This window comes from Rhinatrema bivittatum, chromosome 7, assembly GCF_901001135.1.
Source record: "Rhinatrema bivittatum chromosome 7, aRhiBiv1.1, whole genome shotgun sequence".
Classification (NCBI taxonomy): domain Eukaryota; kingdom Metazoa; phylum Chordata; class Amphibia; order Gymnophiona; family Rhinatrematidae; genus Rhinatrema; species Rhinatrema bivittatum.
The window spans coordinates 50,619,950-50,647,456 of NC_042621.1; the positions used below are offsets into that span (position 1 = coordinate 50,619,950).

At 47.1% G+C, this 27,507-nt stretch overlaps 1 long non-coding RNA gene across 2 annotated transcripts in view; it reads left to right on the forward strand.

Moving 5' to 3' along the window:
* The window catches only part of LOC115095107, a 66,299-nt gene that overhangs the window by 3,485 nt on the left and 35,307 nt on the right, over positions 1-27,507 (forward strand). The window contains exon 3 of one of the 2 annotated variants that reach the window (XR_003857692.1): positions 25,849-26,013. The exons of the other annotated variant lie outside the window; for it this stretch is intronic. This is a non-coding gene — a long non-coding RNA (uncharacterized LOC115095107). The remainder of the gene's footprint in view (positions 1-25,848; positions 26,014-27,507) is intronic. 2 annotated transcript variants of the gene reach the window in all.

The following is a 27,507-nucleotide window of genomic DNA, read 5'->3' on the forward strand; positions in this document are numbered from 1 at the left end:
GATCATGATCAATAGAAATAAAAATATTACAACTTAATAACAACCTCAAAAAATAAATGTAAACTTATAAGTAAATTATTATTTTAAAAACAAGAACAGATAGAGGTAAAAGTATATAGGCCCTATCCTAAAATATATGAGCAAAATAACTGCATTATGCTTACCCTGACTTACTAATTGCTAGTTGTTGCTATCTTAAAAGAGACTTGCGGGAGGGTAACGTGATGTGGTAGCGGGGAGGACGTGGAACTTCCTGGCTCCTGCCTGACCTCGCTCATCGCGGTGTAAATCGCGCGTTTTTGTTGACCCCGCTTGCTTTCTCACGGCTTAGAGGGAAGCCTATGTCCGTGGCCAGGACTCGGAACCGTTTGGCGACGCCGACGACCCTAAAACCGGCAAGAAAAGAGCGCGAGAAGCTAAGGGACAAAGACGACAAGATGGCGGCCGCGGCGGATCGGGACTCCCCCTCCCCCCCCGCGGCTCCGCTGACACTTGCAGATATCAAGGAGGCGATGCGAGAAGCCCTGGAAGAGAAGTGGTTGGTGCTTATGGCACAGCTGGGTGAGGTCCGTGACTCGCTGGCCGCGCTGCCACCGCGGCTAGAAATCGCTGAGCAAAGAATCTCAGAGTTGGAAGACGCTGGGGGTGAGCTGGAGCGCAAGAAGGCGGCGCACGTTAGCGAGGTGAAAGCCCTGCAACTTAAGGTCGATGACCTAGAAAACCGCGCGCGACGGGATAACTTGCGCTTCCTGGGATTCCCAGAGGAGATCGAGGAGAGGGCGCTGTGTGGCCTTTTGGAGACCTGGCTCCCTGACGCTTTATCTCTGCCCCACTTGCAAGGTAAACTAGTCGTGGAGCGGGCGCACCAGCTGGGCGCGAAACGCACGCCACTCACTCGCCCACGGCTTGTGATCGCTAAAATACTGAATTCAGCGCACAAGAGTGAGATATGGCGCGCGTCTAGGGCAAAGCGTGACCTCAGCTACAAGACCCATGCTATTCGCATTTTCCAGGACTTTTCTGCCTCTGTCTCTGAGGCGCGGAGGGGGCTTCTCTTCCATCTGCTCAACCCTCCATAACAAGGGGGTGAAATTTGCCTTGCTCTTCCCGGCGCGGCTTCGGATCTGGCACGCGGATCGAGCACACTTTTTTGATTCAGTAGACCTAGCGCAGGCCTTTGTCCGCACCCTGCCGCCATGACTGTGCTGGTTTTCTTCTCCTGGAGTTTGTCATGTGTTCTGAGCTCTCTTAAGGGGCCTCTAATTGCAATCCCCATTTTGGTGGGGACAATTCACGCTGGAGTTCCTGTTTGTTTTCTACAGTTTTCACCGGTTCTAACAGGGGACAGTTTGTTGGTTACTGGGGACCTGGACACCGGTTTCCTTGGATTCCTCAGCCATAGCCCCCCGGAACCCCTATTGAGGTCCTGCGCAGACTCTGGTTCAGTTCCTGAAGCTCTATTGCATTTTGTTTGGTTTTTTTTTTCTTCTTCCCCAGCGTTCTTCCTGGCGCACGAGCCTGACAGCTTTCGGTTGGAGGTGCTTTTTCCTTCCGGCACCCTTTGTTTTTGGATGGTTTTGTGGTTTCCCTTTTTCTCCACTACTCTGGCCTTACCTTAACGCTGACTCAGGGCTTTCCCGGTGCTTCGCCTGGCGGCCATGCTGGGTGGATACTGTGGCTGGCCCTTCGGGAGGCAACGGTGGCCCCTATAGGTCATGAAGTTGGTATATCTTGGACTAGCTAGGTCCCCATTGACTATGGACGAAGTAGTTTTGTGTGTTGAGTGTGGGTGGGGGATCTGGAGACTGATGGGGGGTGGCTGGGCTATATGCGGGCGGGGGGTACTGTCGTAGTCATGATTGCTTGTTTTAGCGCGCTTAATGAATGTTTTCATAGAGGTTAGTCGGGGACACTTACAGTCCTGACCCTTATCCTTCAGTGGGAAGGACAGGGTGGTATAGGTGGAAGGGGGGGTATGGAGGGCAGTCTGACTTGGGGAGGGGGGAGACGGGAGGGGGGAGGATGGGGGGGTTGGCGGGGGGTGGTGGGGTGGGTATGGGGCTGGGGAGGGGAGACGGGGCTTTGCGGTATGGGTTGAGTTGCTTCATCTTGATCTCTTTTTCTTCTGTTTGTCAAGGAGAGGGGGCACGTTTGACCAGGGGGGGGCTTTGGCTGGGAGAGCGCCCTCTTGGAGAATGTGGGGTTGCCCAGTGACATGTTTTTCTTAATTGTTTGTTCTGAGTAATCCCACCAGAATTATTTCATGGAATGTATGCGGGATTCACACGCCCATTAAACGCTCTAAGATACTTTCCCTTTTGAAACGCCACTCGGCCCAAATTGCTTACTTACAAGAGACTCACCTTACAAAGGAAGAACATGTTAAATTAAAGCGAGATTGGGTGGGGGAGGTGCGGTCTGCCCCGGGCACTACCAAATCTACAGGGGTTGCAATACTGTTCCATAAGAATTTACCCATCACGGTCGTGCGGGAGGTCGCTGACCCTCAGGGTCGTTTCCTCATCTTGGAAGCTGAGCTTTATCAGCGCACGGTAATCCTTTGTAATGTGTATGCCCCCAATGTTTATAGTCCCGGTTTTTTCCGGCAATTGTACTCTCTCCTGCTCCCTTATATTAATGATTTCTTATTATTGGGGGGGGACTTTAATACGATTCGCGATGTGGACCTGGATTCCTCTCGGGTGGGTGGGGGAGGAAGGAGGGAGGGACATGGACCTCGGATGTTAGAGGACTCTTTACACTTGATAGACGCCTGGCGCACGCTCCACCCCCTAGAGAAGGATTTTACGCACCTTTCTCGCGCCCATGCTACCCTTTCTAGGTTGGACTACTTTTTGGTTAGTCAGAGTGGGCTTTCCCTAATTCAGGCGGCCGATATTGGGAACATTGTGATCTCCGATCATGCCCCGGTATGGCTTGACATTTGGTTTGCGCCCCCGCAGCAGATTACTCGGCAATGGCGCTATCCGTATTTTTTGGCTCATGATGAGAAGTTTCGTGCTTACTTGAAGGAGAGGTGGGAGGCATATGCGTCTTTAAACCGGGAACATGTTTCCCAGCCCGTGTTGTATTGGGACGCGGCGAAAGCGGTCCTCCGTGGTGACATTATTTCCTATGTTTCTCATCGTCGCAAGATGCTTGATAAACGTATACTGCTTCTCAATGCTCAGTTGAGCAAGGCGAGGCGGCGCTTGATGGGCCCGGTGACCGATGCAGCTAGGACATTGTATCGGTCTGTCCAACTGGAGCTTAATTCTTTGTTGCACCAGAGGGGGAAAAAGAGTCTTCTTTATTATAAATTTCGTCTATACCAATATAGCAATAAGGTGGGGCGGACGATGGCGAACCTGCTTCGGTCCACCCGTGCCAGTAGGGTGATCCCGGCATTGCGGCTCCCCACTGGGCAGGTGATTCGTGACACTCCCTCGGTTTTACGGGGCTTCCGGGAGTATTATGCGGCCCTGTATGCGTCCTCCGCGGGGTCAGGAGACCTTGGTGAGCAATTCCGTTCCCGGATTGATCTCCCCACCCTGACGAGAGCTCAGCTTGACCAGCTGAATAGACCCTTGTCGGAATCGGAGGTGAGTCGCGTCATTCGTCAACTTAAACCCTTCAAAGCCCCAGGCCCGGATGGGTATACGTCGGAGTTTTATCAGTTATTGGAGGACCGGGTGGTGCCTTCTTTGACCGCGGCATTCGCGGCCTTGATTGAGGACGGTTCCTTCCCGGCACGGGACAATGTAGCCTTGATCACTCTTATTCCCAAGGGGGGCAGAGATTTACTGGAGCCGGGCTCCTACCGCCCGATATCGTTACTTGATGTGGACCATAAGATTTTGGCGAAGGTGATGGCGGAGCGTCTGGCGCCTGTCCTGCCTATGTTGGTGGGGGAACATCAGGCTGGATTTGTGAGGGGGCGCTACGCCTTGACTAATGTCCGCCGTATCTTAACGGCGATGTCGATCTGTCGGGCGCTGGATCAATCCTACCTGGTAATCAGTTTCGACGCGGAGAAGGCGTTCGATCGCGTAGAGTGGGGATATATGTTCTCCGTGTTGGAAGATATGGGATTTACGGGTCTATTTTTGCAGGCGGTGCGGTTACTATATTCTGATCCTCGGGCGGTGATCTTGGCCAATGGGGTGCGGTCGGAGCCCTTCGAGATAGCTCGCGGTACTCGGCAGGGGTGCCCCTTGTCCCCGTTGCTTTTCATTTTACAGTTAGAGCCGTTGTTGTTGGCCCTGGAGAGCCGCCGTGAGATTCGTGGGGTTCAGATGGGGGCGTGCATCTTTAAGGTAGTGGCCTTTGCGGACGACCTCTTGGTGCTAGTGACTAACCCGCAGGCTTCCTTGCCCCCTTTGATGCGCTTGGTGTGGGAGTTTGGGGTGTTCTCGGGGTTGAAGCTGAATGAGGCTAAGTCCTCTGCCTTGCTCTATCCGCCAGCCCTGCGAGCGACCTGGCCGGATACCTTCGCGTTGCATTGGGTGGACGACTCCTTACCATACTTGGGGATTCGCCTCCCGGTGGACCCGGCCCTTGTATATCGGGCGAATATCCCAGCCCGGATTAAGTCTACCCAGGACAGTTTGGCTCGGTGGGCACACTTGCCCCTTTCTTTGAGTGGGCGGGTCAATTTATTCAAAATGGTCATTTTGCCTCAGTGGCTTTATTTATTTCAGACTTTGCCGATTCTGTTACGCACGGCTGACGTTCGGCGGATGGAGAGCAGCTTACGGCGGTTTCTTTGGCGAGGCGGGAAACCGCGGGTTCCGTTGAGCTGGTTGCGGTCGCGGTGGGGGCGAGGTGGCTTAGGAGTCCCGGATTTGCTGGACTACAATTTGGCCAGCCTTTTACGGACTATTCGGGACTGGCTGCTGGGCACTTCGGTGTTTTCCCCGCTGTCGGTAGACCGGTCCTTGATGTTTCCCTATGACCCTGCGTGTGTGCTTCAGGTCCCCTCGGGTAAGCTGCCTCCTGTGTTGCGTACTGCCAGCTTGGTACGCCCCCTTCGACAGGGTTGGAGGCGATTGCTCCAGTTGTTGCGCCAGCCAGCCCAGTGTGCCTGCCTTCTGCCTGTGCATGGGAATGTGGAATTTACCCCGGGGTACCAGTCGGCCAGTTTTTTGGTCTGGGAATCCAAGGGGATAACTCGTCTGGGTCACTTGCTTAGTACGGAGGGAGTGCTCTTGTCCCTGGCGGAGCTGGGAAATCTTTATGGGTTAAGTGCCAAGCAGGTGTTTTCCTACATTCAGGTTCGACATTATCTTCGGGCGATCCCGGAGGCCTACAAGGCACCCTCTGTGGTGCATGCTTTGGATGGGGTGTTTCACTTTGGGAAATCACGGGTCCCATCTTTATCCATGTATTATAAGGAGATTCGTAAATTACGGGAGGAGGATCATCTCGATGTTTTGGTATCCCGGTGGAACCAGGCTGGGGTCTTTATTGTGACTAAATTTATATTACGCGCTGGCTTTCGCCGCGCAGCCAGGATCTCGAAAACTCTTATTACAGGGAGATGCAATTTAAGTTTCTCAGCCGGGCTTATTTGGCGCCCAATGTGGTCTGTCACTTTCGCGCCAACGTCACCAGGGGCTGCCAGAGATGTGGTGCAGCCTTGAGTACTTTGTCACACGCTTTTTGGTCCTGTCCTCCAGTACAGCGGTTTTGGCGGAGGGTGGGGGAGTACCTGGCTGACCTGATAGATGTGGCCTTCCCAGTGACGCCACACTGGATGCTTTTTGGCTGTGTATCCCCGGTTCGCGTTCGAGATCCTGGCTCGCGAATGTTATTGTTAAAGGCTTGTCTTGTAGGTAAGAAGATACTTCTTTCTGGTTGGCGTTCCACCGACAGCCCGTCTTTTTGGGCCTGGAGGAATGGCTTACATTTTATGATGACCATGGAACATCTGGAGGCCCGGACTTCTCCGGCACATCGGCGACGATTTCTTGTCAATTGGCAGACTTACATTCAGTCACTCCTGCATCGTGCGAGAAGTTATGTACTTAATGATTAAGGACAAATTATTGTGTGCTCCCATTCCTTTTGTCTTTATTGAGAAGTAACTCATATTTGTGTTGTACTGGCATTCTAGGGGCGGGGGGTGGGGGGGTGCAAGGTTTGTTAGGTGTGTATGGTTCTTGATGTCCAGAGGGGTGCAGGACCCACTCCCCTCTGGTGGTTGTATTGTTCTCTTTTTTTGAAAAATTCAATAAAAACCGTTTACACATAAAAAGAGACTTGCGCGTGTAGACTTGGCGACTTAACTTGTGTCATTTTCCACCTGCTAATTATCTTGTGTAAGTGATATCAAACGAGTTTATACTGGGTGGGAGATCTGGGTAAACTGGAGGGAGTTCAGGCTGGGTCTTGATGACCTGGAGATGGGACCGGGCAAACTGATGGAGGAATCAGAAAACTGTGTGTTACGTTTTTGATTGCACTCAAAACACGCCCCCTGGACACGCCTCACCTAAATACAGCTGAAAATACATGCATTGTGAGACTGCGCACAAACTTGAGGTACAGTCAGGGCAGACCGTTTTTCGTGGGTAAGCGTGCCTGAAACGTACCCTCTTAAAGAGCTGATCTGTGTAGTAGGGCTGGTATTGCAGGCCTTACACGTTTTTGGGGTTTTTTTGGGTTTTTTTAGCCTCTGTTCAACATATCCTTTTTTCTAAAATGGAAATGAACCTAATTAATTAATGATGAACGTTTTACAAAGACCAAACGTACATGCTGCACCCTATACAGAAACTCTAAGCAGGGATTTCATATCTGTTAATTGTGAATCAGTTGTGACCCGACAGTAATAGAATAAGAGTCATGTGAAAAGGTGAAAAGAGCAAGAAACAGCTTTTTCCTTTTTTTTTTTCCCCTGTAATAACTGCATAATAAAACTAATTGCTTCTCGCCCCAGATATTTTGTCACTGCAGGCTAGCAGGGATTGTGAATAAGATTGTGAATAAGGATTCATTAAGCATAAGGTTAAGCAGGATCACAAGAATCCAAAGAGGTTCATCGTGTGAAACCTTTCAGTTCTGTATTGGCCCTGCGCAGTACATAATTAAGAGCCTGCTTCTTACCAATTCAAAGAGAAGTCACTGCTGCTCGGAGGTGAAGGAACTGTTCAGCTGTGCCTCTTCCATGTTGATAGGGCACAAAAAAAAAACAAAAAACAAAACTACAGCCCGGCCGCTTGTTCTCTTGCATTTTATTGGACATGATGCATCAGTTGTGAGTGAGTAATTGATTACAGCTCTTCACCGATTGCAGAGTGTTTTGGAAGAAAGTGTGCTACAAGATTTTATTTTTTCGACTCGGTTTTTCTTCAGCTCCTTTTCAGTTTTCTTGTCTGTTGGAATCAGTTCTGGGATCTGGTGCCTTGAGCCAAGAGCTTGCTTAACCACGTCCCATGATTTTCAATGGGTTTCTTAACTTGATCTTGTGGGAGGAAGGGGTTTACTCTGATCCTGTGCTTTATTGAGGGATTGTTAATTATTGTAATCAGGGATTAAGCTGCTAAAATAGAAATGCGTTTCTATTTGGGCTTTGACATGGAAGAGAGTGGCTGTGTACTGCCGCTTTAAGGGAAACAAATGGGCTGATACAGTAAGGTGCGGTAGAAAGAGGTGCGTTAGTGCCGGGTAAAGATGTGAATCGTTTTCCATATCGTCTTAACGATAGAAATCGTGTGGCAGGGCAAGAAAATCGTGTTAGGCACGATTTTTTAGTTAAAAAATCGTTAAAAATCGTTTTTTCCGATTATTGCGCACTAACTGGGAGTTAGTGCGCACTAACTGAAAATGATACAATTTGACACTTTTCAGGTCAGTTAAGGTCAGTTAAGGAATGAATATGTATTCCTATTGGCTGCCCTCTTATTTATTCATGTTACCAAGCTTCCCACTGACAGTATATGGGGGATGGGAAATGGAAACAGTTGGTAGCTTGACAAAACAAGTAATGTGATCAGTCAATGTGACTAGAACTTGTGCCCTAACCCTGATACCAGGGGTATTGTGATCTTCCTGCACACAGTGCCCTATCCCTATTAATACCAGGAGTGTTGTGATCTTCCTGCACACAGTGCCCTAACCCTGGCACCAGGGGTGTTGTGATCTTCCTGCACACAGTGCCCTATCCCTATTAATACCAGGAGTGTTGTGATCTTCCTGCACACAGTGCCCTAACCCTGGCACCAGGGGTGTTGTGATCTTCCTGCACACAGTGCCCTATCCCTATTAATACCAGGAGTGTTGTGATCTTCCTGCACACAGTGCCCTAACCCTGACACCAGGGGTGTTGTGATCTTCCTGCACACAGTGCCCTATCCCTGGCACCAGGGGTGTTGTGATCTTCATGTACACAGTGCCCTATCCCTATTAATACCAGGAGTGTTGTGATCTTCCTGCACACAGTGCCCTATCCCTAATACCAGGGGTGTTGTGATCTTCCTGCACACAGTGCCCTATTCCTGATACCGGGGGTGTTGGGATCTTCTTGCACACATCCCGGTAGCAGGGATAGGGCACTGCGTGCAGGAAGATCACAACACTCCTGGTATCAGGAATAGGGCACTGTGTGCAGGAAGATCACAACACGCCTGGTATTAGGGATAGGGCACTGCGTGCAGGAAGATCACAACACGCCTGGTATCAGGGATAGGGCACTGTGTGCAGGAAGATCACAATACCCCGGAGGAGTGAGGGTCAGGCAGCTCCCCCCTGTCTGTGAAGCCAGCCTCTCACTAGTAATGCAGGGAGGGAGCTGTCTCAGACTTCACCATCCTCCCCCCCCCCCTCCCCCACACACCATTCACTAGCTGGGACATGGGGGAAGTCAGGAGTGAGGGTCAGGCAGCTCCCCCCTGTCTGTGAAGCCAGCCTCTCACTAGTAATGCAGGGAGGGAGCTGTCTCAGACTACACCATCCTCCCCCCCCTCACCCACACACCATTCACTAGCTGGGACATGGGGGAAGTCAGGAGTGAGGGTCAGGCAGCTCCCCCCTGTCTGTGAAGCCAGCCTCTCACTAGTAATGCAGGGAGGGAGCTGTCTCAGCCTTCACCATCCTCCCCCCCCCCCTCACCCACACACCATTCACTAGCTGGGACATGGGGGAAGTCAGGAGTGAGGGTCAGGCAGCTCCCCCCTGTCTGTGAAGCCAGCCTCTCACTAGTAATGCAGGGAGGGAGCTGTCTCAGACTTCACCATCCTCCCCCCCCCCCCCTCACCCACACACCATTCACTAGCTGGGACATGGGGGAAGTCAGGAGTGAGGGTCAGGCAGCTCCCCTCTGTCTGTGAAGCCAGCCTCTCACTAGTAATGCAGGGAGGGAGCTGTCTCAGACTTCACCATCCTCCCCCCTCCCCCTCACCCACACACCATTCACTAGCTGGGACATGGGGGAAGTCAGGAGTGAGGGTCAGGCAGCTCCCCCCTGTCTGTGAAGCCAGCCTCTCACTAGTAATGCAGGGAGGGAGCTGTCTCAGACTTCACCATCCTCCCCCCCCCCCCCCTCACCCACACACCATTCACTAGCTGGGACATGGGGGAAGTCAGGAGTGAGGGTCAGGCAGCTCCCCCCTGTCTGTGAAGCCAGCCTCTCACTAGTAATGCAGGGAGGGAGCTGTCTCAGACTTCACCATCCTCCCCCCCCCCTCACCCACACACCATTCACTAGCTGGGACATGGGGGAAGTCAGGAGTGAGGGTCAGGCAGCTCCCCCCTGTCTGTGAAGCCAGCCTCTCACTAGTAATGCAGGGAGGGAGCTGTCTCAGACTTCACCATCCTCCCCCCCCCCTCACCCACACACCATTCACTAGCTGGGACATGGGGGAAGTCAGGAGTGAGGGTCAGGCAGCTCCCCCCTGTCTGTGAAGCCAGCCTCTCACTAGTAATGCAGGGAGGGAGCTGTCTCAGACTTCACCATCCTCCCCCCCCCCCCCTCACCCACACACCATTCACTAGCTGGGACATGGGGGAAGTCAGGAGTGAGGGTCAGGCAGCTCCCCCCTGTCTGTGAAGCCAGCCTCTCACTAGTAATGCAGGGAGGGAGCTGTCTCAGACTTCACCATCCTCCCCCCCCCCCCCTCACCCACACACCATTCACTAGCTGGGACATGGGGGAAGTCAGGAGTGAGGGTCAGGCAGCTCCCCCCCCTGTCTGTGAAGCCAGCCTCTCACTAGTAATGCAGGGAGGGAGCTGTCTCAGACTGGTATCAGGGATAGGGCACTGAGTGCAGGAAGATCACAACACCCCTGGTATCAGGAATAGGGCACAGGTTCTAGTCATATTGACTGATCACATTACTTTTTTTGTCAACTACCAACAGTTTTCATTTCCCATCCCCCCAACCATCACCTCAGTTGGAACCTTGGTAACATCAATAGATAAGAGGGCAGCCAGCCAATAGGAATACATATTCATTCCTAACTGACCTTTACTGACCTGGATAGTGTCAATAATTTGTATCATTTTCTGTTAGTGTTCCTGAGTTTCCATTTCCATTTCCCATCCCCCCAACCATCACCTCAGTGGGAACCTGGTTAACATCAATAGATAAGAGGGCAGCCAGCCAATAGGAACACATATTCATTCCTAACTGACCTTTACTGACCTGGAAAGTGTCAATTTGTATCATTTTCAGTTAGTGCGCACTAACTCCCGTTAGTGCGCACTAACACGATTTAACGATTTTTAACGATAAATCGTTAGAATTTCTATTGTATCGTGTTCTATAACGATTTAAGACGATATTAAAATTATCGGACGATAATTTTAATCGTTAAAAAACGATTCACATCCCTAGTGCCAGGCGCACCCGTGTTTGCCGCACGCACAGTCCAGATCACATACCGCTCGATACAGTATTTAAATGGCATGCAAATGCAAGCCGCGTCCATGAAGCGCAATCCGTTTTACTGTATAGGCGCTATACAGCGCCTATACAGTATCCTGGGTGCGCTGGAACCTGTCATTTCAAATGTCATTTCAAATGACGTTTGAAATGACAGGTACCAGGAAGTGGATGGTTTTCCTACAAACCCCGCTGCCTTGAGCGCCCAGCGCCAGCAAGCCCCAGGAGCTGGCGATCGGAGGCAGGGAGCGCAAAAAAGCACCCTTCTTCGGACGGGCAAGAGAGATGAAATTTCACAGTCCCAAACCAAACCAACCCAATCCAAGCCCCAGTAGAGAGAGACAAAATTTCACAGTCCCAAACCAAACCAAACCAATCCAAGCCCCAGTAGAGAGACGAAATTTCACAGTCCCAAACCAAACCAACCCAATCCAATCCAAGCCCCAGCAGAGAGAGATGAAATTTCACAGTCCCAAACCAAACCAACCCAATCCAAGCCCCAGCAGAGAGAGACAAAATTTCACAGTCCCAACCCAATCCAATCCAAGCCCCAGCAGAGAGAGACGAAATTTCACAGTCCCAGGCAAACTTTCCCCCAGCCCCCGCTCACCTGCCCTGGCCGCGGCCACGCAAGCCCCCCCCCAGCAGCAGCAGTAGAAGGGCGGCGAGAGAGAGCGGCTTCAGCGGATCGGGCGCTCCCCATGCGAGGCGGCTTCTAGCAGCCCCACCGGTGAAGGTGAATACGTGCACGCCTGTACGTCCAATATGGGTGCTCAAGGCAGCAGGCACATGAACGCACGCCGTGACCTGAGCGCCCGGCTGGACGTCGGAGGTCATGGCGTGCGCATATTCACCTTTGCCGGCGGGTCTGCTGGAAGCCGCCTCGCATGGGGAGCGCCAGATCCGCTGAAGCCGCTCTCTCTCGCCGCCCTTCTACTGCTGCTGCTGGGGGCTTGCGTGGCCGCGGCCAGGGCAGGTGAGTGGGGGCTGGGGGAAAGTTTGCCCGGAACTGTGAAATTTCGTCTCTCTGCTGGAGCTTGGATTGGGTTGGTTTGGTTTGGTCTGGGACTGTGAAATTTCGTTTCTCTCTGCTGGGGCTTGCCTGACGCTTGGATTGGGTTGGTTTGGTTTGGGACTGTGAAATTTCGTGTGAAATTTCGTATGAAATTTCGTAATTTACCGCCTACCCTGACCCTGGCGTTAGTGTGAAACCACACTAACGCCAGGGTCAGGGTAGGCAGTAAATTAGCAGGTAAAAGACGCGGCAAGATAGCAGGTTAAAAAGGAGCTAGTCGGGGTGCACGTTACTGTATGGGAGGGAATAGCTAATTGGATCGTTTACATACATATACATGCCGCGGGCGGAAAGGGATACGCGTCAAGTAAAAGAAGCAGTAAGGATCGGTAAAAACAGATAGTGAATCGCGGGTTAGACTTACGCGGCCAAATTGTAAGTATACAGCGGGTTAGAAACGGGGTAACTGCGGCCGCGCTTTACTGTATCGGCCTGGATGAAAGTTGCCCACCAGTGCAGTTTTTCATGAGGTTGCAGGGGCTGCAATAGCCACACAGTAAAACAGGTCCCTGTGGGAACTGAGAAAAGTTTTACTTTGCGGCAACCACAGGGCTTTGAGTCAGCAGCAGCATGGAGTTTTCCCGTGGGAGCGTACTCGGGTTCCTGCTGCTAGACCATGTCTAAAAATAAAAAGTGAGGTAATCAACCCAAAGAGAAAAAAATGGAGCATTTTAGTGTGTGTTCAGACAGAGAAAGAGGAGACATGAGATAGCAGCAACAGCAGCTCATGTGAGAGAGGGAAGAGAAACTTGAGTCCAGCAGAGAGAAGGAATCTGGTAAATACATGTTGAAAATGTTTGTGTGTAGGGGAGATAACCAAATGAGTATGAGAGAAAGGTGTACCTGCACTGAAACGTGTGCCCTGAATTGGATCTATAAAACATAAGGAGATCTCTAAGCATAAACATGGTAAACAGGCTGTGAAAAGGGGCAGGGTAAAAGTTAAGACTGCCAAGTCTATGAAAATGTCTGAGGTTGGTTCTTAGAAAGATAAATTAGAGAGAAAAAAGAGTTTTAACACTGCAGTAGAAAAACCCTGGGAAGAGTATTTCAGACAGTCGTATTCCTGAGACAGAGGAGCCTATGGGATAGCTAGAAGGAATAAAACCCTAGACCCCAAAATTGTTGTGAAAAGCATTGACCCTGTAAAAGAGAGAGTGAAACTGTACCATGTTTGGGAAAATAAAGCCTTTTGGGGTAGATTTTATAACATGCGCGCGTGGCCTACATTTGCTTGCGCGATCCAATAAAGCCGTGAGGAAACAACAAAGAGGTGGATGCCACAAAGAAGTCTTTTTCAATCTAATGGGCTGATTAATGGAACAATACATTTTATACATCTCCACTAATAAAGATTGAAAGACTTCTTTGTGGCATCCACCTCTTTGTTGTTTCTACATGTGCGTGCGCTACCCAGCGCATGCACATGTACGCCCGATTTTATAACATGCGCGCGCAGGCGCACGCATGTTATAAAATCCGGGGTCGGCGCACGCAAGGGGGTGCACAATTGTGCATCTTACGTGCGCCGAGCCACGCTGCCTTCCTCCGTTCCCTTTCCCCTAGCCTGACCTTCCCACCCCTTCCCCTAACCTTCCCCCCCCCCCCAGCCCTAATCTAACCCCCCAAACATTTTATCCTACCTTTTGCGCCTGCCTCTGGGCAGGCGCAAGTTCTGCATGCCGGCAGGCTGCCGGCACGCGATTCCTTGACACGGCGGCAATGGCCGCTGTGTTGCAGGCGTCTGGCCCTGCTCCACCCTCAGACTGCCCATCCCTTTTGTAAAGTCCCGGGGCTTTACGCGCGCCGCCGGGCCTTTTAAAAATAGGCCCGGCGCACATAACCTTTTGAAAATCCGGCCCTTTGTGTGTAGGGCCAGTGGCTGGTATTAGGTGACCTAGGCGGCCATGGACAGAAAGGTGCCATATTTAAAAGTGGAGCGACAGTTACTGTAAGCAACGAGAGAGAGAACTACAAGAAGGAGAATAGGACTATATACGTCCCTGTAAGAGGGCACATTCAAGTCAGGGTGGATTTTGGGGTGGGGGGCAGTGTTACATTGGTCTGCCTAGGGTGCTACGGACCTGTTTGTAGACTCCTAAGAGCAATAGTACTGAGGCTTTTTAAGTACCTGAAATAAAGGTTTTGGCTGCTGTGTGGAGAACCCAGATTTACCAGATTACCCCTTGCTGAGGCACATAAAATGATATGAGGATCTGATGCCTGTTTGTAAGCCAAGCACCAGTTTTTATGTGGGTTCAAAATCAAAACTGTTTAAGTAGATGTTGTAGTGGACCTGTCTCAAAGGCTAGGTCTGAAGGTACCATGATGGACAGGAGGAAAAGATCCACAAAAAAAACTGTTCCCCCTTTGTGACCCCTCTGACTGATACCCAACTTCTCCTATGTTCCACCAGATGCCTCTGATGAACCCATACCTTGGGATTAAGGAGGGATTCATGCAACAAGTATCTTTACAATAAAAATGTTTATCAAAATCTGGGAATATCAGCAGTCAGAGTCAAAATCTAAAATCTTACTGATTTCTCAGGATACACAGATGTCTTACATCACTAGTATCAGCATCAACAACAAAACACTCGTCCTCTTTCAGGACAACATTTATTTTCTCTTCTTCCCATTTAACATCCCCCCTCCAAAAGTAATATTCAGTACTCACAAATCCTCTTATCCTGGACACAGGAGAGAATCGCATTCATGTGAAGATCCATAATTCCTCCTCGATGGCTCTGTAGCGCTGTCCAGGAGTATCTTCTGGAGCCATGGCCTTAGCTGGACACTGGAGGCAGCTGCAAGGAGGGGAGAGAAACCCCCCTGCCCTGACTTCCTTCTAGTTCCTTCTATGCATGCTCCCCCTAGTGGCTCCCTCTCACATCACCATTTGGAGGCATACAAATCTCCATGAATAACCTCTGCAATAAAGAAACATCACTCAACCCTAGACGTTAACGCCAAGCGTATGCCCCCTAAGAATTTCTCCAAGAGCCTTTCTAGTGACCAGGCCCTACATGTAATGGGTCCTGTAAAATCTAAAAAGACTTATTCTGTTTGAATAAGTACTGCACATGTGGTAAGAAATTTCAAAAGCGCAGAGAAACTCTGCGTACCAGTGTCACGGTTACTGGGAGCTATGCAGGACTGCAAGGCAAGACATGAGCCAATCTTCCACCTGACCATCGCCCTCCCCAGCAGGTTGAGCCTTTGGGTTCTGGGGGCCAGTAGGTCTTTGCTGCGGCAGGACACCATGGTGAGTCCTGGCAAGGTGAAACAAGGCTGGATAGGCCGGAGCAAGGTGGAGCAGGCTGGATCAAGGCTGGACAAGGCAAGGCTTGGACAGGCTGGATGAGGCAAGGCTTGAACTGGATCCTGGGGCTGATTACAGACAGAGACAAGGCAAGGTACTGAGCACGGACTGGGAGAGACACAGGCAAGGTGGGATATTGATTTTTTTTAATTTTTTTTTTTTTCAGAAATCACAAGAGAATGTTACTATTCTGCTCACTAATTTATCACTACATACACATTATCATATTAATTAAATATCTTTATTTCAAAAATTCTATATTCACAATATTTTCACTGTATTCAAACAAACCATTCACGCCTCATTCACACAACAACCTCCCACTAAAAATGTACTAGTACATTTAAAAACACCACACTTATTTCATACCCACACATGTGCAAATCCCATAAGTCCAAACATGAATGCTGACTTCTTATTAACGTTTTTCTTTTTTTTCTTTTTATCTTTGATGGTTCAAAACTCAATAACCCATAATCTAAATTCCAATGATGAATGTCAAAAACATCTGCTTAATTCACAAAATGTTATTATTTCAACAGCCCAGTTTATAAAACGTAGTGATTTCAACAGCCCATGTTTCAATAGGCCCGCTCAATTCCCCATGGTGGAAAGTAAAACATGATTATTTCAAAAGCCCGACGCCATGGCATTTCAGCGGCGTCCCGCCTGCATCAGGAGCACTTCACAAGAATATCAACATATTCAACTCCACCACGATAATTTTTCAGTCTCTATGTTAAGCTCTTTGTGTCAAGAGTCACTTTTGTACGGGCTACCATTTGATGTCACAAACCCGAGCCTTGCATCCCATGTTTACAAACTGCTGCCATTTTCATTCTCAGTCCGTGCTGTTTGTTAAATATTCAACTTCCACTGCCGCACCGCTGTACGTACAACTTTGTATCCACTGCCTTAGTTACAGTTGCACTCAAAACCACTGCAAATGATTAACAAACTGTGCACATTCTTGCAATTTTTAAAAACCCCATCCGGATCATCTGTGGAATATATAATATGTATAACACATTCTTACTCCTAATTCTATTATATCTCCAACCCATTATATACATTCAAACAACACACTCATAACTAAAACATCCATTCACCTTAATGAATGTATCACTTTATTAGTCTCCCCCAACCCATATTCTACTATCTCTTCCTCTTATTCAAACTCCATAACAAACCCATCCATACACCTGCTAAAATTAAATACCAAACATGCAAACTACAACCCCACCACAGCCCCAAAATAAACTAGAGCTATACACTCACCCGCTCTTGTCCAACCGTGCCTTTAGGTGGGATTGGACAAGAATAGGAACTAGATACAGGCTAGGGATACTAGGGATGTGACGATAAAACAGGAAGTGAATACCAGAAACAGGACTGGGCAGGGCACAGCAAGATCAAACAGACAAGATTGAACAAGACAGACTAGGACAGGCCTGGACAAAGACTAGGCAAGACAACATAGAATAAAGCCCAAAGGCAGCAAGGCTGGAGGCCTGTAGGCTATAGGCCTGAAGGCCCTTAGGGATAGAGAGGTCTGGATAGGCCACAAGAGCACAGCAGGCCCGGAGGCCACAAGGTAAAATAAGGCCTAGATAGGCCGCAAGGCAAGAAGCAAGGACAAAAAGTCCCGGAGGCTATAATGCACGGTACAAGACGAGAGTGGCCAGGTCAGAGAGTCAAGGGTGACTCCATGAAGAGGCAAGGTGGTTCTGGCATGGCAGGATTACATAGGGCTGAGACCTGGGCATGGTGAGAGCAGCGAGGAGGAGCTTAGAAAGGCTGGTAGTCAGGCTCGCTGAAGGCCTCTGCAGGCAAAGAATCATCAAAGCAGGCAGGACCAGGGCATGGAGAGGCTGCAAGGCAGGTGAAACCATGACAACCAGTAAGTGAGAGAGTGCAGCACTTGATAGTGAGACTAACTTCAGTGAGAAATCAGCACTGGGGACACATGTAAATTTCCTTGTATCTTCAGACAGAAGGATTCTCAGTCACATATTAGATATCCTGTCCAGTGACCAACACACGCATCAGACTGTGGAAGATTAAAATGGAGGAAGGGGCAGAGTTTCTCTTTTTGAGGGTTGTTGGTTTTTTGTTTGTTTTTTTTTTAAGTATAGGGAGCACAGGTGTGACCTGGAGAAACCTGAGCAACATAAACAAGAGGATCTGAGAAAGTTTGCACTGTGAGACTAACACATCTCATCATGACTAACGTGCAGAGGAGCGGGCGAGCACCTGCTGAAGGGCCTCAGTGGGGGAACGATCATGAGCTCACGTGCCACAGCTGCATTAGCAGAGCACACAGGGTTACAGAATTATGATGATCAGAATAAACGGAGAAGCAGAGCTGTCTTAATTGTAATTAAATAAGTTTAGGAAACACATTGAGCCCTGCTTGTCTTTTCTGGTGAGGGGAATCAGAGGACTGGGAGCACAAAGTGAAAGCTTTCAGGAAAGAATTGTGCACCACAACCAGTTTATACAAAAACAGTTATCAGTAGGCATGTGAATCGAGTGCCCAATCTTTCCCATGTTCGGGTTCGTCTGGCCGTGGGAAAATCTCGTTTTCCCGTGGATCCCCGGTTTGTTTGTTTTTTGTGAAAAAACTCAAGTTAGCGCGCACTAACTCATGTTAGTGCGTACTAACAAAAATAGCAAAAAGTAACAAAAAATAACAAAAATAAACGTGCACGCTAACTCATGTACTCACGAGTACACGAGTACTAACTCATGTTAGCGCGCGCACTAACCCGAAAAACGATTTTTACGAAAATTCGGGGGGAAAAGTGATCGTTTCTTTTTTTTATCCGATATATTAACGAATTTAGAAATATCGTACGATATTTCAATTCGTTAGAAAAACGATTCACATCCCTAGTTATCAGTACTGATCTGATGTTGATTCCTGCTTTTGGCAAGCCTGTGTAAGAGAGGACAGGAATTTAAATTCAGAAACTGTAATAGGGTACCATAACAAATGTAACTGGTTTGTGTGTAAGAAAAGAAATGCAAGGAGTTAACACAGACTTAAAGAAGGAAAGTAATAGAAAGGGAAGCTTTTGTTAAAGAAGATGAATCTATGTAAAGAGAGAGAAACGTGTTGGCATTACTTTCTGTGTTCATGCTGGATTATATGCCATGAACCTGTCTGGATTTACCTGTGTTCCCTGAATGAGATTACATTTCCTGCATTGAACATCATTTACCATCCAGCAGGGGCATTAAACAAAAATGAATTGTTTATTTAAATTGTCTCTTTTTCTCAGACAATTGTCTGGTTCCATCACTTTTCGACCTATCTGGAGCAGCATAACGCTTCTTTATTTTCTCAGGTCTCAGCCTCTCCTCCCAACCTCCGGGAGAAGCATAGACCATGCGCGTTTACCCATCTTTTAATAGACAGGGTAGAGAGGTGGCCTAGTGGTAGAGGGCCCCCGTCCTCATATCTGTCCCTGGGAAAGGCAGCAGGGTACAGAGAACATTCCAGAAAACCCCACAGGCTCCCCATGATCGAAGCAAACAGCAGGAGGGACCCATAGTGGTGTCTGTGTGTATGCACTTGGCCTATTTAAACACTATACATTGTTATATTTAACAGTGTGTCTGTGTGATGGTACATATGCTTTTATTTGCTTATGTAATGATTTGAACATGTTTTGTGTATTTTGTTTATATACTGTAGGCTGCTTTGGTCATTATTTCGGGAAAGCGGGATATAAATTACGTACATAAAAAAAAACTACCTCGGGATTCCCCCCCCCCTCACTTAGTTTAGTCTGGCCATTGCAACGACAGTGCTCAACCAGGGGGGGGGCCGGGGGCCCCACACAGGGACTCCTGGAAACCTGCACTCATGTACCTTAAATCCGGCCACTAGGTGTCACCATTGCATAACGACACCCTCCTCCCCAGGGGCTGTGAGGGCTGCTCTGCAGCATCCTCAGCTCCTGGCCAACCCAGGGAAAAGAGGATCTAACTCCGGTCCCTGAGCCTCGGGGTCAGACCCAGGGGCAGATTCCCGATGACGACCTGCCCGGTGATTCGCTGCCCACGCTGACCCAGGAGATACCACGTGGTCTGCCAAGCGTGGCTCCGTCACGGCCGCGCTCGGCAGACCACGTGACTAGAGCGCCCGGCTCACCGGGAGATGCCCGATCCCCCGATAGGCCAATTCGCCCCTGGTCAGACTATTGTTTTTTTGTTAATTAGGCACAAGAGCTCAGACCTAGGGAATGAAGCATTTGACACTCTAGACCACCAGATCCTCTTATCAGGCCTACAATCCCTAGGTATTTCTGCGACTGTCTTAAACTGGTTTCAATCTTTCTTATCTAACCGTTCTCAACAAATCTTTGTTCAAAACCAGCCATCTGATCAGTACACAATCTCCACTGGTGTACCCCAAGGGTCTTCATTATCCCCAGTTCTTTTCAACATCTACCTATTGCCACTGTGTCATATTCTTGCTGCACTAAATATTCAATTCAGAATTTATGCAGACGAAATCCAATTCCTAGTTCCCTACAATACTTCCTGGTCAGTCACACTATCGACAATAACATTATATCTAACTACAATTAACACCTGGCTTTCACACAATTGCTTAAAATTAAACCCTGCTAAAACAGAACTACTTTATTTAATGTCCGTTTCCAGTTCTGCAATAGGCCCTCCTTCTCATCTCCTTTTCAATGGTATTTCTATCCCCATTTGTAATTATGCTACGAGCCTAGACATAATGATACATTCAGATTTATCAATGGTGCAACACATTTCTGCCATTACAAAAAAATCTTTTTATAAACTCCATCTTCTAAAAAGGCTATGTCCCTCCTGTTCCTACAAGACTTTCGTACGGTCCTGCAATCTTTAATATTCTGGGGTCTAGATTATCGCAACGCGCTATATATGAGCCTACCTGACTCCACAATTCACCCGTTACAACTAGTACAAAATACAGCCGCCCGTATTCTCTCTGGTACCTCTCGTAGAAATCATATCACCCTGGTTCTTTACTCTCTTCATTGGCTTCCCATAAAATTTAGAATCCAATACAAAGTCCTGACGATTATTCATGCTCTTGTCCATAATGTCTCATCAACCTGGTTATGCACATCATTACGCATTTACAAACCTGTTAGACAGCTGAGATCACTATCAAAATGTTTTCTAGACATACCTACAATTAGATCAGCAAGACTAGATATAACCCGAAAGAGAGCCTTCTCTGTGGCAGGCCGCTCTTTAAGGAATTCTTTACCAGATTTTCTCAGACTCATACCAACCCCACAACAATTTCAGAAATCCTTAAAACCTACTTATTTCATAAAGCATTCAACATTCCTCCTTCAGACTGATCATAAAGTCCCCTCACCTGGTCCTTCCCTGTCCCATGCCTATCTCAAATGCCATTTTATGTACCTTTACTCCCCTACTCTCCCTAATAACCACTTAAGATCAATGCGAGTTGTGGCACTTTTGTAAAGCACTTATAAAGAGTTTTTGTTGCATATTAGACTAGCTGAATTTTTGCCTATTTTATTGTTTTTTTTAACTAGATTATATGTTTTAAACTGTAAACCGTTTTGATTAAATTTTATTTGTAAAAGCGGTATACAAACACTTTTAAATAAATAAATAAAAATAATTCAGAAAGTGGCGCTTGCATTGTCCATGACTGGTGCTGTACTGGATACCATACTGGTAGAGCAGCAGTCACTGTTCCCTCTATGCCAGGGCTTCCAGAACACATTCTGGGGACCCCCCACAACCAGTTGGGTTTTCAGGATATCCACAGTAAATATGCATGAGATAAATTCACATGCACTGTTTTAGGTCAGCATATAATTATCCCAGCACGTCATGACCTTATCTGTCTGCGTCACCTATTTAAGGGCCGGATTCATTAAGGTTTTTCTCCCATTTTGTATCTATGGGAAAAATCCCTTAGTGAATCAGGTACTGTGTGTGCTGGCGTGGAGGGAACATTCCATTATGGAACCTCCCCCAAAGGGGTGATTTTAGGAATGGAATATACCAAGTTGCTCTTAATTCCGAACAGGTGCCTGCGCAAAGAACACTGATATTAGGTGGGGAATTTACTAGAGGCCCTGCATATGTTATAAAAACATTGATTTTTTTAAATTAAATATTCAACAATAAAGGTGGAGGCAGTCATTTTAGCCTTCCTGCATTTCCTGGCAGATCTTTTTTTCTCATGATGATTTTGCAACTCCTTTATCCTTTTTTTACATAATTGTTCATTTTGTTGACTGGGCACTCCCTCCTGCTTTTTATATTATATTTTCTTTAGCTATTTCAGTTTTCACTGACATGTACACTATGGGGGTCAATTTTCAAAGTCAATTAGTCACCTAATTTTGAGAGGTGGCTACAATTGGCCCCTTTGTAAACTGAGGAGCCAGGCTGAGTGCCAAAATTGAGGCCCCCTAATTTCACAAACCGTGAGCAGGGCCAGAGGCAGAGTTAGGTTGGGAGAAAGCAAGATTGAAAATTAGCAAAATGTGTCTAAGCCAGGTGCATAACATAAGCCTCCAAATTTAGAGATGTCTGTATCGAGGCAGTCAAGTCTGGCTACCTAGATTTAGAGGAATTTTCAGCCGAAAACTTGGGCACTTAAATTCAGCTGAAAATTCTCCTAAATTTAGGTGGCCAAAATTTGGCCACCAGTGAAGCACTGAGCGTTTTTTGTTTGTTTTTTTAAACATTGACCCTCCCCCTAGATCTCTTTCCACATACCCTCCTTGCATGTAAACTTGGACAGGCTCCTGGAGATTAGTCAGTATTATCAAAGATCTGCTACTTTTAGCCCTAATTATTTATTTACACGTGTAAGGGAGGACAGTGGAACCATGGCCATATCTGTAATAGAACCATATCGCAGCATCCTGATTTACTGTATCTTCTTCGTATATTATACCATTGCAACATGGCAGGGCATATGAGATTATATAACCCTATCTTTCCATACTACATGTCTGGCACACATAAAGTATGTCACCCGAGTGACTTAAAACAAGACATGAGTAATTTTATGGTAAGAAAATTAATTTCTGATCAGGCTTAACTATTTTAATTTTTGTGCATTGCTGTAGATGCAAAATAGCAATCCTCCTGGCCTCCAAACGATACCAGCCTACTTCAAGCTAGCACCCAGCACTTTTGCTTTAGGAGAGTGGATTCCATTTGCAGTTATGTCCACTAGATGACAGCAAAGACATCTTTTAAGTTGAGTTTTCCATGTTTCTCCCTCTTTCTTTCTTAAGTTGAGTTTTGTCTAGAGCTGTATGAAGGGAGCAGAAGGAATTTCTATGTTTAATAATATAAACATTGCTATTGGTGCCAGATTTAGGCACAAGCTACTTGAGCAAACTATACAAACAATATTATAGGGCCACAGATTAAGAGGAGCCTCTGAATACAAAAAAAAATTACTAAATTTCAAGTTTTACATTGGTAGTTGCGTGGCTTCTTAAACTTGACATAGCTTAGGGCCTCAGCATGTCTCAATCCAGCCCTGATTGCTATTTAATAATTATGTAATAACCTTGTCCTTTTCCCCTTTATTTCTCTCTATTAGTAGTTTCCGCCATTACCCCTCATCCCAAGGACAGCATGCCCAATGTGGGTCAGCAATCTCTGGCTGGCCTAAGAAGCAATATCCATCAGTGCTTCTCATCGGCAGGGTGGGCTCACCACAGCAGTGGCAGCTGACTTCCCTCCCCCCCAGGCGTGAAGGCACCATGGCATGCCCATAACTGACTGGACTAGCCAGAAGGGGATCGGAATCCAGGTCCCTTCACTTCAGCACGCACCACTATGGGATCAACTCATCTTCTTTAAGAAAATAAATAATCTGTCTAGGTCATTAGTCTGCTCTTTGAGTCCTGCTTCTTTCCATTTAGCGTTTTACCGTGTACTTCTATATAGAGCAGTAGCATCCAGTTCCCAGATGGTGCTCCAGAAAATGGATGTGGGCTGCTAGGCAAGCTCCCCACCAGCAGAGGTCCTCATGGATCCACCTGCTCTCCTGTTAGCCACCTACTTGATGCTCCTATGACACAGCAGGGCCAGCCCTATTTAACCCTTCCTCTCCCAGAACTCAGTGTCTCTTCATTGAATCACCTTTGCTCTTTACATTTGGCCCACTTTGCCTTGATTTCCTCTTGCGTGGCCCCAGTGGCCTTCTGCCTTGTCCTGTGGCCTTTGTGGACTTTCTGCCTTGCCTGTGATCTCTTTGCCTTCCTGACTTGTTCTGTGGCCTCTTCAGCCTTCCTGCCTTGTCCTGCGGCTTCCTTGGTTTTCTTGCTCAACCCTGTGGCCTTCGAGCCTACTAGCCATGCTCTGTCATTCTTTGCAGCCTACTTAAGCCTCCTTGTCTGTTTTTCCCATGTCTTGTTTTATATGTACTTTGCTTTGTGTTAGTCCTGTTAGCCTATGTTGTACTTCTCTTGGCCCTATCTAGTCCTAGTCTTGTTATTTATTTATTTTTTAGATATTCCACTTTTCACACTTTTTCAGCACTTCAAAGTGGATTACAATCAGGTATTGTGGGTATCAAATAGCATTAGATAAGGCGTTTTTGCATGTGAAAACCCCTTAACGCATGTGATAGCAGCATAACGTATGGTGCGATGAGAGAGAGCCTAGCCATAATGCCCTCACACTTGATAGGTATTTAAATCTCTATGGGAGGCCCACCTAGTAACTCGAGGTGAGGTTTAGGTATTAGTGTAGGGGTTAGGGGTCACTTTGACATTCAAAGTGAGACGTACGAACAGAACAGTGCTCTTACTCTCACTCTCTCTCTCACCCTGATAGTAAACATGGTGCCCCCAGTGGTTGTATGTAGGAAATAGCACAATTGTGGCACTTATCTCAAAGTGCGAAAAAGTTATCGCAATTTGCGGTAACTTAGCGCTTTGCATAGATATTAGCGTAAATTGCGATAAACTGCCTATTATCATAAAACACGCCCCTTTTTCTATCACACGCAATATTTAGTGCATTTTGATAAAATCCAGGCCTAAGTTTGTACCTGAGGCAATGGAGTACAATTGTTCTGTACTGTCCAGTCTTTGTCCTGTTCTGGCTGGTCCTCCCTATGGGCCTTCGATTCCAGCCTTGCCTCCTGTTTCAGTCCCTGTTTACAGTCCCAAACCTTGTCTCCTGTGCCAGTCCCCAGCTCCCACCTGGTTCCCTTGTGCTATCTCACCTTGTCTTCTTCCCTGGTAGCATTTCTAGGATTGATCTCATTGCTGACTTGGGACTGTCTCTGGCCTTAACGTCATCTGTTTGCTGCCTGCCCTGACCTCCTGCTTGGATCCTGACTTTCTCTGCTGCCTGCCCAGACTCCAGCCTGCTATATGCTACTTTCAGAAAGCCCTGCTGGCCACCATCCCAAGGGGGAGGTGGCTGGTCAGGTGAAAGACCCTGTCTGACTTTGCTCCTGCTGGTGAAATCCCCATCCAGCTGATTCCCAACTCCATACCGAAAACCAAAGACAGAGGCGAGTGTTACCCGAACTAAAGGTCATGACACGAAGAAAATTGAAGGGTGCATACTGGAGAAGGTCCCTGTAGTTGGGCCCGGGTAATTACAGGAGAGGAAAACTGGAACCCCTTGTCGTTTCCTCCTGCCCCATGGGACATTGCAGGCACAGTACGGCAGGCACTGGAGAAGGTTCTGAGACAAGTGGGGAATAACTGAGAAGCTCCTAGAGATGGAAACGCTGCAGGCTACTAGTTCACCAAATTTCACCAGGCGGGGAGGAATCCCCTGCTGTAACTAAGATCAAATGAAGAAACCCAGAGCCACAGGAGGAACTTAGACCCAAAAAGCTATTTACATATGTGCAAGCCATTACTGTACTTCTCTATTCACAAATTATCGATGCAACCTGACACCACAAACCCTTCTCCTCCTTCCTCCAACCCTTTCCAGTTGTGTTCTCCTCCCTATAGTTATATTTCCTTACGATGTGAGTGTGAGTGTGTGTGGGGGGGGGGGGGTTCAGTGTATTTTTGTGTAACTTCAGAAAGCAAGATCAGCATTTAGGTCAAAATTCTGGGGCAGGTGAAGGCGATGTACCCAATACAAATAAAGCTCTTCAATAGAAGATCAGTTAATGATGCTGTGGCCAAGTCAGAGAGGGCATCTCCCTTTTGATATGACTCTCGTACATGCACCTGTTCCCCCTTCATCCACAGGATCCACCGGCAGGGACAGTTTCTGTCCTTAATCTGTACAGACCTCTTTATTCTTGGTCTAAACTAGAATAATTCAAGCAATTCTGAGCAAATGGAAGTATATGTGACTCGCACAATCAAATAATAAACTTCCATCAAATAACTTTTTTTTTTTAAAATCGATTTTTTAAACACATTCATCGCTGAAAACAGGTCTGAATGGAAGGAAAAGACCTCAGAATCCAGCGTATATGATTTTAAAACATGCTTCAGATATTGTAGTCCCTGGTCTAAAAAAAAACCCTTCTAATACCATCCAATTTTATTAATCTCTTCACAGGAAATCTGAGAGTCAAAGGCATTTCTAACAGAGAGCTGGGAACTCTGGTTTTCAAGGCATTCGCTGAACTTTATTTCACCACAAATACACTGTCCTGAAGCAGTTTTTTTCTTTGCGAAATGCTTGCCATCATTGACAGTGTGGCGGTTCAGCTCTCATCACAAGGTAAGTTTTTTTTAAGAAAAATATAAAACTAGCTAAACTTTTCTGTGAAGAGATTAATAAAATTGGATGGTATTAAAATTTGGAACTCCCTCCCAAAAGATCTGAGAACCCAACCTAACCTCAAAACTTTCAAAAACGACCTAAAAACATGGCTATTCCACAAAGTCTACATTGACAGTCAAACTTCTCATCCTAACACCCAAAGGAACTTCCAACCAAATCCACAAAATAACTTGACTCCAACCAGCTCCAAATAAACCTTCCTCACTCATAAATGATTCTCTTCTGGACTATAATTGATTATTCTTTTGTTTAATATGCATCCTGTTATTCCTTTTTTTCACAAATGTTAAAAGAATTACTATCTGAATCTTGTAAACCGTTATGATGGCTTCACCGAATGACGGTATATAAAACTCAACAAATAAATTTTAAAAAAAAGTTATTTGATGGAAGTTCATTATTTGATTGTCTAAACTAGAATAAAACAATACAACTATGAAGAGGAGTAGCAAATTAACTGTTTTGGAAAGCTTAAATTAAAATGTATCTTCAGAAGAGTGCTATAATAGGGTCTGGGCTAGAATGTTTAATATCCATTGGCCACTCAGGATATATTGGGCACGTCTGAGGTATTTATAAATTCTCTGAAGAACACATAAGATGCTGAGCAAATCTTTTGGAGTGGTGGCAGCAAAAGTTACTTGAGACACCTCAGAATATTTAAGTGTGCTCAAGGGAAAGAATACGGGAACCTGCCAGCAACGGAGACAGAGAAAGAACACCACAAACGAAAGAACAAAACAAAACAGAAACAGGTATTTCTTGCTCCTGTCTGGAACCAGAGCTGGATTGGCAGTTGTGCAACGCAGTATGCAGGACAGCGTGGCCACATTAGTCTCGTGGGAACACACACCTACTGTACATCAGCCTAATGCAAAGCGTCGGGAACGGACTATAAAAGATTTAAAAAAAAAAAAAAAAATATGCCACAACAATAAATATCTTTCAGTTTAGGAGCACTCACTCAACAGGCACACACAATACACATATATATATGTTGACCAATGAAATCTAGAACCCGAGATGAGATGAATATCAATGAAAAAAAAAAGAAAATGAGAGAGGCACAGTGCAGTAATGTGCTAAAGGAAACTGCTAGCCATTTACCCATGCCCCAGGAACGGCAGCTTTCATGAATGACAGCCGCACCACAGGCACCAGGCTTCCTCAGCGCCGGACAGGGCTTCTCTTTTCTCCCTCTTCTGTTAACACTTTGTCTGCTATTTTTGTCTTCAGTATAGGCAAAGTGTTTAAAGAGGCCTCCCTTGTCAACATTGTATTTTCTCTTATTGCTTGGCTAATTCTCTGTCCCTTATCAATCAGATTTGCCAACTCCATAGTGATCTGTGCTCCAAACATGGGCCTTCCCAGAGCTTCAAGGGACTTTCGAGAGTCCGTGCTTCAAGCATTACTGGCATTAACAACTTATAA